Source organism: Mauremys reevesii, linkage group 24 (genome assembly GCF_016161935.1).
Source record: "Mauremys reevesii isolate NIE-2019 linkage group 24, ASM1616193v1, whole genome shotgun sequence".
In the NCBI taxonomy this organism is placed as follows: Eukaryota; Metazoa; Chordata; order Testudines; family Geoemydidae; genus Mauremys; species Mauremys reevesii.
Genome location: NC_052646.1, coordinates 10,371,416 through 10,388,581, shown reverse-complemented (window position 1 = coordinate 10,388,581; position 17,166 = coordinate 10,371,416). Strand labels below are relative to the sequence as shown.

The 17,166-nt window shown below is 51.3% G+C and overlaps 1 protein-coding gene across 2 annotated transcripts in view; it reads left to right on the top strand.

The window, feature by feature from the left end:
* Positions 1–214: 214 nt before the first annotated feature.
* LOC120390034 (zinc finger protein 628-like) overlaps positions 215–17,166 on the top strand; it is a 49,571-nt gene continuing 32,619 nt past the window's right edge. The window contains exon 1 of one of the 2 annotated variants that reach the window (XM_039512257.1): positions 215–372. The gene's annotated coding sequence lies outside the window, so the exon portion shown is untranslated. Of the gene's footprint in view, positions 373–420; positions 627–17,166 lie in introns of those variants that run through there. The other variant, XM_039512258.1, reaches the window with a different exon arrangement.

Sequence of the window (17,166 nt, the reverse complement as noted above, 5' to 3'; positions counted from 1 at the left end):
CAAACTCTCCCAGCACGTTCCATGCTGTACCCCAAATTCTCTGCCACCCCCTCCTCCTCTGTACCCCTCCCTCCTCTGTACCCCTGCTCTGTGCTGTGCCCCCTCCCTCCTCCTCTGTCCCCCAAACTCTCCCCACTCTGTGCTGTGCCCCCACCCGCGAGTACCACAGACGCCCCGCCCCCTTCCCTTCCGTCCCACGTGGAGCCGCCACAGCTGGTAGCTGAGCTGGGGGAGGGAAGGGGCCGGGCTGCCGCTTCGGCCGCTGTTACTGCGCCTGCCCGGCTCTGCCTGCAACGGCTCCGCGGCAGATTCGGATCGGATGAGGCGCGCGGCGCTTTGTGACCCTGCCCAGGAGCGCAGCTGCCGCGCGGGGTGAGTGTCCCGCTCCGGCGCCCCCGCCCCGTCCCCGGGCCACGCAGCCGGAGAGACACGTGCGGCCGCAGGGCGCCTAGCGGGCAGCTCCGCTGCAAAGAGCGGGCGGCGGGGGGACCCAGCTGTCCGTGCCCCCTATAGCTAAGGGGGTGCAAGCGCTGCAGGTGGGACAGGAGCCACTGCGGTAATTCCTGCTCTGGCTGCACCTCCACCTAGTGTAGACAAGCCCTGAGAGTCTCTCCACAGGTGCAAGGGTAAGAAGCACATCTGGGCCGCACCCGGAGAGAGGCGAGGGAGACCTTTCCTTACCCCCAGTGTAGACAGTCCCGGAGAGAAGGGGAGAATGCCCCTTGCCTGCCTGGGTGTTGGTGAGGGCAGTAAGTTTTGCCCTCAATGCAATGTCTCAGGGTAGACTGGAGTAAGACCTGCTGTGGGCAGGGGTAGACACTGGAGGCTCCTCTACACTAGCTTGGTGGGTTTCAAACTTTTTTTTCTGGGGACTCAGCTGAAGAAAATTGTTGATGCCCACAACTTAACAGAGCTGGGGATGAGGGGTTTGGGGAGTGGGAGGGGCTCAGAGCTCGGGCAGGGGGTTGGGGTGTGGGGGGTCTGGGCGTGGGTGCAGGCTATGGGGTGGGGCTGGGGATGAGGAGTTTAGGGTGCAGGAAGGGGTTCTGGGGTGGAGGGGTGCAGAGTTGGGGCATGGATTTACCTCCAGAGGCTCCCGGTCAGTGGCGCAGCTGGGGTGCTAAGGCAGACTTCCTGCCTGTCCTGGCACCGCGGATTGTGCTGTGCCCTGGAAGCGGCCAGCAGCAGGTCCGGCTCCTAGGCAGAGGCATGCAAGCATCTCTGCCTGGCTCTTGCCCGCAGCTCCCATTGGCCAGGAACCAGTGTGGAGCTGGTGCTTGGGGCAATGGCAGCACTTGGAGTCCTGTTGCCCCCCTGTCTAGAAGCTGGACCCGCTGCTGACCACTTCCTGGGTGCAGCGCAGTGTCATATGACAGGTAGGCACTACCCTGCTTTAGCTGGGCAGCACCACCGATGGGACTTTTAACGTCCTGGTCGGCGGTGCTGACCAGAGCTGCTAGGGTTCCTGGGTGCTGAGCAAGGCGACCCAGTGCCTTACATACCCAGTACTTTGAAAAACACTGCACTAGGCCACGGTACCATCTGCGGGCAATGTTACTGCTAATGTGAACATAGCCATGGTGTGCTCTGCTGTAGTGGTTTTATCTCCTGTTATCTCTGTCTTCCTGTCGTAAACGATTGTGTTCTCTGGACCTGCACAATGATGATAAACTCAAGAGCTGCCACTTCCACCCCAGCAGTGGCTGGATTTTCATGGTGGATAAGTGATCTCTGCTCATAGTTTGCATATCAGCTTATGTTCATGGTACCTGGGGCGAAGGACTGTCCTGCCTGGCCCTTGAGCTCCCAGCTGGGGAAGCTAGCCCCCGGCCCCTCCCCTACTGTCCCCCCCTCCCCTGCAGCCTCAGCTCACCGTGCTGCCAGCGCTCTGGGCGATGGGGCTGCAAGCAGGGGGCAGTGCGGCTGCGAGAGCTGCCGGCCTGCCCCGGTGCTTTAGACTGTGTGGTGGTGGGGCTGGCTCCGGCCGGGCGGCTCAGCTGCCAGTCCTGGTGCTCTAAGTGGCATGGTAAGGGGGTAGGGAGTTGGATATGGGGCAGGCGGTATCGGGGGGCAGTCAAGGGAGCAGGGGGCGGTTGGAAGGCGTGGGAGTCCCGGGGAGCCTCTCAGGGGGTGGGGTTGTGGATAGGGGTTGTGGCAGTCAAGGGACAGGGAGCAAGAGGGTTGGATAGGGGGTGGGGTCCCAGTGGGGTTGAGGTGGGGGGTCCCGGGAGGGGGCGGTCAGGGGACAAGGAGCAGGAGGGGTTGGATGGGTCGGGGGTTCTGAGGGGAGCAGCTAGGGGGTGGAAAGTGGGAGTGGTCGAATAGAGGGCGGGGGCCGGGCTGTTTGGGGAGGCACAGCCTTCCCTACCCGGCCCTCCATACAGTTTTGGAACCCCCAATGTGGCCCTCAGGCCAGAAAGTTTGCCCACCCCGATGTAAGATTTGTACAGTTCTCCATCTGTGAACCAAGCCAAGCCTGATGCATTTCTGAGATTAGCGGGTTGGAGCAGTGGGAAGGTTTCAGGTATGTCTGTTGGAATGGGAATGTTTAGCTGCTTTTCTGAGGCTGCCTTGCATAGGGCTTGGACACTTGGAAAGTTAAGGGCAATCAACTGAAGGGTGAAGCCAGTGTGAGTGGGGCTTGTCTACCTGGCACCAGGGGCCATGAATTGTAGCCTGTGCTGACCTGTAGAGTTCTGACTGCCCCATGTAAACCTGGCTGGCGTGAACTAAAAGGCATCCACCGTGCATTAACATAGTCCTTTTTGAAATGGGACTATACAGCATATTTAGTTAGTGCCAGCAGACAGAGTGTAACATGTTACTGTGCTCTATCATTTAGGCACTGCAGCACCATGTGGACAAGCCTTAAGTTAAAGCACATTTTCTCCGGAGAGAAAGCAGGAGTTAACTGGCCTTAGTTTGCCATAACTTAAATTCTCCTCCTAGGCCACTTAACTTCAGGATGAGACACACAAACCCCTCTGCCACAAGGATGTAAATCAATTTTAACTTATGTGCTTTGACTTCACATCTGAAGGTGATGTGCCTTAACTTTTCTGTCCCTGTGTAAACATGGCTTCATGTCGTTAGTATCCAAATGGTAACAGAGGTGCTGGAACAGGTTTTACATGGGGGGGGTGCTGAGAGCTATTGAACAAACTGTGAACCCTGTATATGATGGAAACCACTGCAAGCCAGAGCATGCGGCAGCACCTCTAGTTCTAGCACCTATGGTAACAAGTAGGTTTGAAGTGAATCCCTTTAGGGTACTAGCTTTCCCTACCTGAACGCCCCATTCCCCCCCACTCTCTGCTGATCTGTTGCCAGTGTAGTCGTTTTCCACACCCCCATAGGTTGGAACAGCCAGGGGCACCATTTAGGGAGGGCGGGCAGGGGGCTTCTCCCCCTCCGTTTCCTACCACAGTAGAGCGCAAACAGGAAAACGAACTCTTGCTCTGCGCTCAGAGGAATCCGCAGCCCTTAGCTGGGGTCTGAGTAAGAAGTTGCTGTTGGCTGACAGGGCTGTCCTCCAGGATGTTGGATCAACAGTTCCTCCCTGGGCCCAGGGGAATCCCGGCTGTGTGGGCTGCTGCTGCTCCGTGTCCCAGAGCCGGAGAACTGTCTGCATTGCTCTGCACCCCTGCACAGAGCGAGTCTAATGAGGTTCCCAATGCCCCCTGCAGCTGGGTGCCTAAGAGCCTGTGTGCCCATTAGCGCCCCAGCAGCAGTACAAGCAGCCCCGGGACCAGGTGACTCTCAAAGCACTTCATGTGGCTGCTTGTCACCCAGCTGAGAGCCAGGAGAGAGCAGTTTCTGGGAGGAGAGACCTGTTGAGTGCTGATCTCCTTAACTCTCTCACAAAGCTGATCAGTTTTATTTTCATTGTAACAGTCAGTCAGACATTTCAGTTGCTCTTGATAGAAACCAGAGGAAGGCACTGTACATAGCTCTGCTTCTCAATCAGAAAATACAAACGTTTCAATTAGTTTATGGACCCCTGGGACTTTTTTTTTACAATTCCTGCAGTGTTTTTAATCCTGCCAGGTTGTTACAGCCTTAGAACAGGTCTCTTTACTAACCTCCTTAATATTTGAGTGTGGCCTTGAAAATAACATTGTTTAGAGGGCAGACTTTCTTAATAACATTTAAGATGTATAGTGTCATGTTTTCGTTAAGACACAGTTAAGAATCATCCAGTTGGGTCACTGTAGATACATACTTAGGATTTCTGTATTACATTATAAAACTGAACAGGTTCCAGAGGCTAAACCAGGCTTTTAGATCCGTCATTTGTAAATGCAAGTTCAATTTTTAAATTTGTTTTTATGTTTTGAATCTTGACAGCGATAGTACCTTCAACTGGAGTGTGTTTTCATCTGTGCTGGAGAAATATCAAATGCATTGAATATATAGCTTACGTTTAAGACTTTATTTCTAATTACTGAGTAACTTAATAGGAAAAGAAAACCCATTGGGAAAGGGTTTATTTACTGGAAATACAACTTCAGGTGCGTCAGAGCTGATTGACCAACATGGGTTTCTTGTGTATTGTAATATTTTCTTTCCAATTATCACTTTAAAAGCTTTTTTTTTGGGTAAGCTAGTGCCAAAACATTTCTTTCATTTAATTTGTTAGTTATTCCACGTTTTGGAAGAATGCTTGAGGGGAAACTCAACTACTTTAGACATCATAACTTTTTAATGAGAATTGAGATATACAAATTAAGCTTCAGAGTAGCAGCCGTGTTAGTCTGTATCTGTTTGCTTGCTTATCATTTTCCAAAAGGTAATACTTTTAAATTTATATGTGGGTGATTGGTGTGACGTTTTAAGGACAATGATATTAAGCAAATATTTTACATGAATTTTATTTACCGGTATTAAGGTTTCAAAACTTATGTAGGAAAGTAAATGCAAAGTAATGCACATTGGAAAACAATCCTAGCTATACACACAAAATGATGGGGTCTAAATTAGCTGTTACCACTCAAGAAAGAAATCTTGGAGTCATTGTGGATAGTTCTCTGAAACAGCCACTCAATGTGCAGTGGCAGTCAAAAAAGCTAACAATGTTAGGAACCTTTAGGAAAGAGATAGCATATTGCCTCTTTATAAATCCATGGTACGCCCACATCTTGAATACTGTGGGCTCATCTGATCGCTCCATCTCAAAAAAGATATACTAGAAATGGAAAAGGTATAAAGAAGGGCAACAAAAATGATTAGGGGTATGGAGCAGCTTCTGTATGAGGAGAGATTAAAAAGACTGGGACTTTTTGGCTTGAAGAAGAGATGACTAAAGGGGGATATGATAGAGGTCTATAAAATCATGACTAGTGTAGCAAAAGTAAATGAGGCAGTCTTATTTACTCCTCATAACACAAGGACTAGGGGTCACCAAATGAAATTAATAGGTAGCAGGTTTAAAACAAACAAAAGGAAGTATTTCTTCACACAATGCACAGTCAACCTGTGAAACTCTGCCAGAGGATGTTGTGAAGGCCAAGACTATAACAGGGTTCAAAAAAGAACTAGATAAGTTAATGGAGGACAGGTCCCTCAAAACAACAAGGAGTCCGGTGGCACCTTAAAGACTAACAGATTTATTTGGGCATAAGCTTTCATGGGTAAAACCCCCACTTCTTCAGATGCTTGGAGTGAAAATTACAGATAGAGGAATAAATATATATTGGCACATGAAGAGAAGGGAGTTACCTTACAAGTGGAGAATCTGTTGAAGGCCAATTCAGTCAGGGTGGATGTGGTCCACTCCCAATAATTGATGAGGTGTCAATCCCAAGAGAGGGAAAATTGCTTTTGTAGTGAGCCAGCCACTCCCAGTCCCTATTCAAACTCAAATTGATGGTGTTAAGTTTGCAAATGAATTGTAGCTCAGCAGTTTCTCTTTGAAATCTGTTTTTGAAGTTTTTTTGTTGAAGGATGGCTACTTTTAAATCTGTTACAGGCAAGTCTTATCTTAGGCGGGGGTTCCGTTCCGCGGTTATCGTGTAAAGCAAAAACCGCGTATAGCCAAAATATATCCCCAAGCCCTTTAAACCCCGCCCGCAGCTCCGGCGGCTGGGCACGGGGGGTGGCATTTAAAGGACTCCACCGGGCTCCCTGCTGCCCTTTAAATGCCCCCCGGCCCAGCTGCCGGAGCTGCAGGCAGGGTTTAAAGGGCTCCCCCGCCCCGGGCCCGGCTGCTGGAGCTGTGGGCGGGGTCTAAAGGGCTCCGCCGGGCTTCCTGCCACGGTGGGGAGCCCAGAGGAGCCCTTTAAATCCTACCTGCAGCTTTGGCAGCCGGGCTGGGGCTGGCATTTAAAGGGCCCGGATCTCCACGGTGGCTGGATCCTCGGGCCCTTTAGTTCGCCCCAGGGGCTACCAGCCACCTCTGCAGCTGGGAGCCCCCTGGGTGATTTAAAGGCCCTGGGACTCCCAGCCACAGCTGGTGCCCCAGGACCTTTAAATCTTGAGGCCATGCCCCCCCATCTTGAGGTCACGCCCCCACTCCAGCAGTACACGTAAAGTTGAAATTGCACATGTTAAATACGCGTAAGTTGCAAGAGACCTGTATTGAATGTTCAGGGAGATTGAAGTGTTCTCCTACTTGCTTTTGTATGTTAACATTCCTGATGTCTGATTTGTATCCATTTATCCTTTTATTTAGGGACTGTCTGGTTTGGCCAATGTACATGGCAGAGGGGCATTGCTGGCACATGATGGCTATATCATATTAGTAGATGTGCGGGTGAATGAGCCCCTGATGGTGTGGTTGGGTCCTATGATGGTGTCACTAGAGTAGATATGGGGACAGAGAAGGCAACAGGGTTTGTTATAGGGATTGGTTCCTGGGTTAGTGTTTCTGTGATGTGGCGTGTAGTTGCTGGTGAGTATTTGCTTCAGGTTGTGGGGCTGTCTGTAAGCGAGGACTGACCTGCCTCCAAAGGTCTGTGAGAGTGGGGGATTGTTTTCCAGGATAGATTGTAGATCATTGATGTGCTGGAGAGGTTTTAGCTGGGGGCTGTATGTGATGGCCAGTGGTGTTCTATTATTTTCCTTGTTGGGCCTGTCCTGTAGAACCTGTCTCACTCTGTCAATCTGTTTTCTCACTTCCCCAGGTGGGTATTGTAGTTTTAAGAATGCTTGATAGAGATCTTGTAGGTGTTTGTGTCTGTCTGAGGGATTGGAGCAAATGTGGTTGTATCTTACTGCTTGGCTGTAGACAATGGATCATGTGATGTGTCCTGGATGGAAGCTGGATGCATCTAGGTAAGTATAGCGGTCAGTAGGTTTCTGGTATAGGGTGGAACTGAGGAAGTGTTTTTCTAAGTCAGCCGTAAAAACGTTGGCATTCCGTGGGGCCATACGGGTACCCATAGTAGTGCTGCTGACTTCAAGGTAAAAGTTGTCCCCAAATCTGAAATGGTTGTGGGTGAGTCTCAAAGCTCAGCCACCAGATGTGCTGTGGCCTCATCAGAGATATACTGTTCCTGACAGCTTGTAGTCCATCCTCATGTGGAATATTGGTGTAAAAAGCTTCTACATCCATGGTGGCCAGGATGGTGTTTTCAGGAAGATCACCAATGCATTGTAGTTTCCTCAGGAAGTTGGTGGTGTCTCGAAGACAGCTAGGAGTTCTGGTAGCATAGGGTCTGAGGAGAGAGTCCAAATAGCCAGATAATCCTTCTGTAAGGGTATGGCTATTCTTGCAGCCGTACAGCACTGCCGCGGGAGCGCATTGAAGTGCGAGTGTGGTCGCGGCGCCAGCGCTGGGAGAGAGCTCTCCCAGCACTGCAGGTCCTCCACCTCCCCGTGGGGATTAGCTTACAGCACCGGGAGCCGTGCTCCCAGCACTGGGGCAGTGTTTACACTGGCGCTTCACAGCGCTGTATCTTGCTGTGCTCAGGAGGGGGTTTTTTCACACCCCTGAGCGAGAAAGTTGCAGCGCTGTAAAGCGCCAGTGTAGCCAAAGTCTAAGAGTGCCAATGCCTGAGATGATGGGGCGTCCAGGATTTCCAGGTTTATGGAGCTTGGGTAGCAGATAGAATACCCCTGGTCGGGGCTCTAGGCGTGTGTCTGTAGATTTGTTACCGTGCTGTAGCAGGGAGTTTCTTGAGCAGATGGTGTAGTTTCTTTTGGTACTCCTCAGTGGGATCGGAGGATAGTGGCATGCAGAATGCGGTGTTGGAGAGTTGCCTGGCAACCTCCTGTTCATAATCCGACCTGTTCATGATTACTACCGCACCTCCTTTGTCAGCCCATCAAAAGCTATTAGCCAGTATAGGCAGTGATGGTGTCCCTAGCCTCTGATTGCCAGAAACTGGGAATGAGTGACGGGTTGGATCACTTGATAATTACCAGTTCTGTTCATTCCTTCTGGGGCACCTGCCATTGGCCACTGTTGAGAAACAGGATACTGGGCTAGATGGACCTTTGGTCTGACCCAGTATGGCCATTCTTATGCTTTTTAATCTCTCCTTATACAGAAGCTGTTCCATGCTCCTTTTTTGTTGCCCTTTTTTGTACCTTTTCCATTTCTAGTACATATTTTTTGAGATGGAGCGATCAGATGAGCCCACAGTATTCAAGATGTGGGCGTACCATGGATTTATAAAGAGGCATTATATTTTCTGTTGTATTATCTATCCCTTTCCTAAAGGTTCCTAATATTGTTAGCATTTTTGACTGCCACTGCACATTGAGTGGATGTTTTCAGAGAACTATCCACAATGACTCCAAGATGTCTCTTGAGTGGTAACAGATAGTTTAGAGCCAATGATTTTATGTGTGTTGCTGGGATTATGTTTTCCAATGTGCATTACTTTGCATTTATCAACATTGAATTTCATCTGCAATTTTGTTGCCCAGTTGCCCAGTTTTGTGAGATCCTTGTAGCTCTTCTCAGTCTGCTTTGGACTGAACTATCTTGACTAGTTTTGTATTATCTGCAAATTTTGCCTATTCACTGTTTACCCCCTTTTCCAGATCATTTATGAATATGTTAAATAGTACTGGTGCCAGTACAGATCCCTGGGGGACACCACTATTTACCCCTCTCCATTCTGAAAACTGACCATTTATTCCTTCCCTTTGTTTCCTGCCTTTTAACCAGTTACTGATCCATGACAGGACCTTCCTGCTTATCCCATGACAGGTTACTTTGCTTAAGAGTCTTTGGTGAGGGACCTTGTCAACGGCTTTCTGAAAATCTAAGTACAGTATATCCACTGGATCACCCTTGTCCATGTGCTTGTTGACCCCCTCAGAGAATTCTAGTAGATTGATGAGGCATGATTTCCCTTTACAAAAACCATGTTTACTCTTCTCCCCCCCCCCCCAACAAATTATGTTCATCTATGTGTCTGACAATTCTTTTCTTTATTATAGTTTCAACCAGTTTGCCCAGTACTAAAGTCAGGCTTACTGGTGTGTAATTGACAGGATCACCACTGGAACCCTTTTTAAAAACTGATGTCACGTTAGCTATCCTCCAGTCATTTGGTACAAAAGCTGATTTAAATGATAGGTTACAAACCACAGTTAATAGCTTTGCAATTTCACATTTGAGTTCCTTCAGAACTCTTGAGTGAATATCATCTGGTCCTGGTGACTTACTACTGTTTAATTTATCAATTTATTCCAAAACCTTCTCTAATGACAGCTCAATCTGGGACAGTTCCTCAGATTTGTCACCTAAAAAGGATGGCTCAAATTTGGGAATCTCCCTCACATCCTCAGCCGTGAAGACTGATGCAAAGAATTCATTTAGTTTCTCCGCAATGGCCTTATAATCTTTGAGTGTTCCTTTAGCATCTCGATTGTCCAGTGGCCACACTGGTTGTTTAGCAGGCTTCCTGTTCTGATTCCTAATTATTATATTTGTATACTTCACTTGCCAGAGTTTTTGCTCCTTTCTATTTTTCCTCACTAGTATTTAACTTCCACTTTTTAAAGGATGCCTTTTTGCCTCTCACTGCTTCTTTTACTTTGTTTAGTCACGGTGGCGCTTTTTTGGTTCTCTTACTATGTTTTTTAAATTGGAGTGTACATTTCAGTTGAGCCTCTATTATGGTGTCTTTAAAAAGCTTCCATGCAGCTTTGCAGGGATTTCACTTTTGGTGCTGTACTTTTTAATTTCTGTTTAACTAACCTCATTTTTGTGTAGTTCCCCTTTCTGAAATTAAATGCTACATTGCATTGGCCCTTTTGGTTACCCTGGGATCTCATGTTGGGTTCTCCACCATGACACCCAAGTTCTTTTCAGGGCCTCTGCTTCCAGGATAGAGTCCCCCATCCTGTAAGCATGACTACAGTCTTTGTTCCTAGGTATATACATTTACATTTGGCCATATTAAAATGCACGCTGTTTGTACCCAGCTTACCAAGGTGGCTCTGTATCAATGTCCTCTTCCTTCTTTACTGCTTGCCCCACCTCATCTTTGTGCCATCTGCAAAATTTACCAGGGATGATTTTATGTTCTCTTTCAGGTCATAGGTAAAAATGTTAAATAGCATAGAGCCAAGAACTGATCCCTGTGGGACCCCACTAGAAACATACCTGTTTGATTCCAAATTGATTTAAGCCAAAGCAAAATAAGCCTAGTGCAAATTTCTCCTGTAGACAAGGCTCAAGATAATTTTTAAAAGGTTTAACTCTAACTTCTTCTAAAAACATTATTTTAAAGTTTAAGAAGGACAAACCTGCATAACTTGTAGAAAAAAGCCCTGAGTCTCTTGTGCCTTGGTCTATATATAGGGCATGGCTGGTGAAAGCAAACCTGGAGAGTCCTGACTAAACACCCAAGATTTGATTCTCTGTTATGCCAAGGCCCCTTTCTGCCTTCAAGCGCCATAAAACAGGTGGAAATGGCCTGCTGAGAATCCCCTTGTGCAGCTGCTCTGCAGCTGATGTGGAGCTGGGAGAAGGTTTCTGAACCTGAACCCTGCCCTGCTCTCAGCAGCCTATGTGTGGGGCTGGGGTGGGGGGGGGGGGGAAGAGTATAATGTAGATGGATAAAAGGGGCCCAGAGAGTCAAAGGCATTGAACAAGATGTGGGTTTTGGTACAGAAACTTCAGCCTGCTGAGTCCTATGGCAAACGCGCCATTGAAAATACTTTTAACCTTTTATTAAAGATACAGAAGGGAAGAAAAGCATTTAAAGGCTTTGAAATGTTTAATTCATTTGAACAGCATCCCTTGTTCCCTTTAGCTAGAGAGAGACTTTAGGAGGAAAAACCACTTTGTGATAAGTTTTCGTGGGCTACAGCTCACTTCTTCAGATGCATAGAATGGAACACGCAGACAGGAGATATTTATACATACAGAGAACATGAAAAGGTGGAAGCACCCATACCAACTGGAAGAGTCCAATCAATTGAGATGAGCTATCGTCAGCAGGAGAAAAAAAACCTTTGAAGTGATAATTGAGATGACCCATAGAAGGTGTGAGGAGAACTTAACATAGGGATATAGAATCAATTAGTGTAATGACCCAACCATTCCCAGTCTCTGTTTAAACCACAAACTAACAGGGCTGCTACTCTGAAACTTGTGATAAGTGTCGTTTTGGAGGGAAAGGGATGGGCTAGAGCTGTTTAAAGTCCAGTCCTGTTTCCTAGAAGACAAAACACAACAAATGCACATAAAAGGGGAAAGAAAAGAACAACTAAGTTAGAAAATGTAGCTTCAGTCTCTGGAGTTGATTCTCACTTTCAGCCTCACTGCTGGAAAAACACGTCCCCCGCCCCAGGGTCTTATGAGCCACTCCAAGACCTGCCAAACTTGTACCAGCATCAGGCTGTTTAGGGCATTGTTTTGAGCTGCCTCTTTCTGGTCACAGGCTTAAAGCATTGTTGCAAAATATGCGGGCTTGGCCGGTGACGCCAAGTAGTAAACGGGAGGAAAAAGGAGAGGGAGAGAGGAAAGTGAAGAAATAAGTTACAGCTGGAAAAGGACATGTTTGGGCAAGGAAAACAGTCTCACATCGCAGGGGGTGCTTGGGATTCAGCTGGGGCCAGTTGAGATGTCAGCTGGGGCCCGCTCTCTAGCCGAGTCTGGTCAGGACATCTCTCAGGACCAGGATGGACGAAGGTTCAGGATCTTACGCAATGGTGGAGGTGGCAGCTGTGATGCTGAGGCTCGTTCCCATGCCCCGGAGTTGGGTGGAATAGCCCATCCCCTCATTATTTTGTCCGCCAATTAAACCTAGTTTCCAACACACCAGTGTGTGTTAATTGATTTTTGGTCTCACACTGTTCCTGTTCACCAGGCATGATCTTAACAAAGTCCTTGAGTTATACCAGGAGACCTTATTCAGTCTGTCTCCCTTTCTTATAGTTTCCCATCAATATTAGTTCTCGTAGGTTATTGGGACATACCATGAACTTTCACTCGCTTCTCACAGTTGAGCTCACAGGATAAATGTGAGGCCCAGTTATTTTAACAGGTGGATCAGGGCATGGCTGGAGCACCATACTGCAGTGACTGCTCTCGCTTACGCTAGGAGTAGGGCCGGCCACTGTGTTGTCCCAGAATAAAGAAGCGCAAAGGTGGTCTAAAGCCTATGATCCCCCTCCAGCCCTGTCCCAGTGCAGAATGGAGTAACTGAGAACTGGGCCCAGTGCATGTCCTCCTATGTCCTCCCCCAAGCACTCTGCTGATTACGCTGGCTAGGAGAGGAATAACATAGAGCAGAGGACCTGCAGTGTTCCCAGGCCAAGAGACCGTCCTGACTTCTATGTGGGCAACTTTGCAGATCTCTGACCCAGCCTTGAATGTGTTATCTTGGAAGCTGAGGCCTTGTCTACGCAGGTCAGAGAAACTTCAGGGCATAGCTATAGTGGGGTAACTATTACTGATCCGCTACAGCGCTCTAATAGCTCCCTGCGTGGACACTGTACAGAAATAAGTGATTTTGTTCCAGAATAATTGCTCCACTTGGGAGTGCCAGTCGATCTCCCCATGTAGACAATCTCTTAAAGACCTGAAAGCTTGCAAACAAAACTGCCAGCAAATCCCAGGCTGTCTTCATCTTCCCTGTTTATTGCTTGGCCTCTCAGGCTGGGCTGCAGTGTACCAAGGGGGAGACGAGTATCTGGGGTCTGCAGTCTTCGGATGCTTTGCCACAACTCGCAGCAGGGCGAGTGATGCAAACAGGGCCCAGGCCCAGTGTGTGCTGCTGTCGAAAGGCAGCTTGAATCCAGGCAGCACGGACACCCCCCACCTCCCCCCCCAATACAGATTGATCCACCCCATGAAGTGTCTCCTTTAGCAGACTTGGCACAGAATTCTGCAGCGGAGTCAGGCTAAATGACCTGGACCTGCCCCTCCCTGCTGCCTGGGGAGATGCTGGAGCTGGACTCTCCTTGACTGAACAGGCAGCGGGCGGTGGTGTATTCTTTGGACAGGGCGTGGGCTGTGGAACAAGCTTTCACTCGGCTGCCCACCAGGGCTCTCTGAGGGGCCCATGTGCGCAGACAGCCAGAAAAGTTGAGGCCTGCTGGGGCTGGGGGTTGAGTGGGGAAAGCCCTGCCTGCTGGGCCTTAGGGTGGAGTTGTTCTGGGGCTTTGTGCTTTAAATGATGTCCAAGAGCAGATGGTGCCTTCCTAATGTCGTTATAGATAGCAGTAAGAAAATAGTGAAAGGCAGCATGGTCCAGGGGATAGAGCCTGGACTGGAAGCCAGGACTCCTGGGTTCTCTGTCTGGTGCTGTCCATGTCCTCACAGCAAGTCACTTGGTGCCTTAGTTTCCCTGCCTGCAAAATGGGGGCTAATGATCTTCTCTCAGCTTTGCAAAGTGCTTCAGGATCCTCAGGTGAGTCACGACCTTTAACCCCTGGATCAGCTGGCCTAGGGGTGTGAACACAAGGATGGAGAATGCAAGACTGGGTGTCTCTTTCAGAAAGATCTGCTCTTGCTCGGCCAGAGGCAGGAATCCCTAGGTGAGGAGTTCTGGCCTGTGTTATACAGGAGGTCAGACTAGATCAGGCCTGCACAACATGCGGCCCACTGTGGGCTCACTGTGCGGCCCGTGAGTAGGCAAGCGGTGGGTGAGGGAGGGGGCTGAGGAGGCGGGGGGGCAGGTGAGCTGGCAGCGGGGGAGGGGGCCTGAGGAAGGGAGCAGGCGGGCAGTGGCGGCAGGTGAGCCAGTGGCTGGCCCCAGCTCACCTTCGCTCCACCTCTGCCCCTGAATGCCCCACCCCACTTCCCCCCTCTCCCCCGCTTCCCACGAATCAGCTGTTCGCGCAGGAAGCCTGGGAGGGCAGAGAAGCGGTGTGGTGGCTTCGCGCTCAGGCCCAGCGAGGTGGAGACAGAGCCAAGATGTGCTGGGGGGGGGGGGGGCTGACTGTGCTGCAGCAGGTAACCGTGGGGTTTGGGGGGGGTGGCAGGGGAACCGCTCCCCGCCCCAGCTCACCTCCACTCCACCTCCCTGGGCCTGAATGTGAAGCCACCACTTGCTTCTCAGCCCTCCCAGGCTTCCCGCGTGAACAGCTGATTCGTGGGAAGTGGGGGGGCTGCAAGCTTGGCCTGACCCGGTTGCTCCAGGGGCTGGTCAGTGGCAGCATGGCCCTCCTCCAGCCAAGCGGCGTGGCTGTAGCGCTGCCAGCCACCTCCAGGCAGCGCGGTAAGGGGCAGGGGCGGGGGCATTTGGTGTTGGATAGGGGCCAGGAAGTTCAGGGGTGGGGTGGATAGGGGTCAGGCGGTCAGTGGGTGGGGAACAGGGGGGTTGAATGGGGGCAAGGGTCCCGGGGCGGGCCGTCAGGAAGGAGGGGGAGGGTGGATGGAGTGGCGGGGGACAGTCAGGAGCAGGGGTTCCAGGGATGGGCAGGGGACAGGGAGAAGGGGTGGTTGGATGAGGCAGGGGTCCCGGGGGGGCCATCAGGAATGAGAGGAGGGGTTGGATGGGGTGGTGGGGGGCAGTCGGGGGACAGGGACTGGGGGTGGATGGGGCAGGGGGGGTCAAGGAATGTGGGGGGTTGGATTGGTTAGGAGTCCCAGGGGGCGGGTCACGACCCCCTTGTGGGGTGAGGAGGGAACTGGATTTTGGCAGCTCATCACTGGCCAGGGGGTGGGAGGCTGAGGAGGCGAGCGGGCAGTGGCAGGGGGGTGTTGAGGAGGCGAGCTACAAGTCAGTGGCTGACCTGTTCTACTGATCTGGTCTGGCTCCCAGCCCCTCTCCAAGGGTTGCAGCTGTCTGGAGGTGCTGCCTTCCTCACAGGGCCGGTGCAAGGAAGTTTTGCACCCAGGCAAAACTTCCACCTTGCACCCTCCCCTGCCCCCAAGCCCTGTGGCAGCTCCCCGCCCTGAGGTGCTCCCCCCCAGTGGCATTTCCCCCACACACACCCTGCGGCACCCCACACACCCCGTGGCAGCTCCCCCCCGGGAACCATGCGGCACCTGCCCACCTCAGCTCACCTCTGCTCCGCGTCCTCCCCGAGCACGCCGCCCCTGCTCTAAATCTCCTCCCCTCCCAGGCTTGCAGTGCCAAACAGCTGATTGGCGCTGGGAGGCGGGAGAAGTGGAGCAGCGACTGCGCGCTCAGGGAGAAACCGCTGTAAAAAAAAAAAATTGGGGGCATCGCTTTTTGGTGCCCCCAAATCTTGGCGCCCTAGGCAACCGCCTAGTTCGCCGTAATGGTAGCACCGGCCCTGCTTCCTCAGTCACACCTCGTTCATTCAACAGGGCAATTGATTACAAAGTGAGGGGAAGATCTTCTTCTACTTCTAGCAAAAAGACATTTTTCTTTTACCTTAATTGTACTACCTTAGAGGCTCACTATAACATATTACCAAGGTTCAATACTGCTGTTTCGGCGGGGCGGCGCTGGGGAAGGAGGGTTTGTTTCCCCAGGGCAGGCGGTGCTTGGGGGGGGGATTGTTTCGGGGGGCTGGGCAGCACTGGGGGGGGTTGTTTTCGCAGGGTGGGCGGTGCCGGGGTGTGTGTTTCGGCAGTGCTGCGGTGGGGGGAGTTCAGCCCTCAGCAGTTTTCTTTGGAGCAGTATGGCCCTCGCCGCTTTACGAGTTGTGAGCTACTAGTCCAGACCTGCACAACAGTCCCTTCTGGCCTTAAAATCTGTGAACCTCTAAGGGTAGGTCTATACTTACCTGCCGGGTCGACGCGTAGCGTTCGACTTCTCGGAGTTCAAACTATCGCGTCTAGATTAGATTAGATTAGATTAATCTAGACGTGATAGTTCAAACTCCGAACGCGCTCCCGTCGACTCCGGAACTCCACCACCGCGAATGACGGTGGCGGAGTCGACGGGGGAGTCGCGGACTTCGATCCCGCGGCGTCTGGACAGGTAAGAAGTTTGAACTAAGGTAGTTCGACTTCAGCTACGCTATTTGCGTAGCTGAAGTCGCGTACCTTAGTTCGACCCCCCCCCACCCTAGTGTAGACCAGGCCTAAGTGTGAGCCCAGTCGGCCCTGCACTGGCCACTGGGGCCTTGATGGGGCTGCTCCAGCTCTGAATTCTGACTGCACCTCCTGAGACTCTGCCCAGACAGAGGGGTTCAGCTCTAAGCTATGGGGGGTGGATGGTGAATGCTGCTAGACTGGCTCAGCAGGAGCCTCTATCCATACAGCCGGTGGAGCAGGTTAGGGTACTCTTTACTTTCTGAAAACCTGGCCCCTGCCTCTTCCCCAACACACCACAAGGCCCCGCCCTCCACTAGCTGCTCTCTCGATCCCCCGCCCCTCCCCCTTTCTCCTTTCTCAGTCCTCTCCACCCACCCCGTGGCCCCAGCTGGGTTCTCTCTGCTGGGAACTGCAGCCTGACATAGAGCCTGCTGCCTTCCTGCCCATGAGATGCAGGCAGGAGGCAGCCCTGGATGAGCTGATGACCCAACGCCTTCCCCTGGGGTAACCGGACTTTTGGTGTAAGGTCAGTTCAACTGACTGGACACTGCTAGGTCCAAAACCAGGCACCTGGCAACCCTAGAGCAGGGGCAGGTTTGCCGCTGACTTGTCGGGTGTTTATGAGCAGGGAGCTCCATTCCACAGCAGTGCTTCCATGCTGGCTCGGAGCCCTAAGGAGAGACCTCCAAGGCTGGTTCCAGACAACACACAGGCTTATGGGCCTGCCTGTTCAGAGTCTGCGTGGGGCTGGCGGCTGTGACACAAGGGCAGATGGAAGACTTGTAAGGAAAACAGCAGCATCCTTG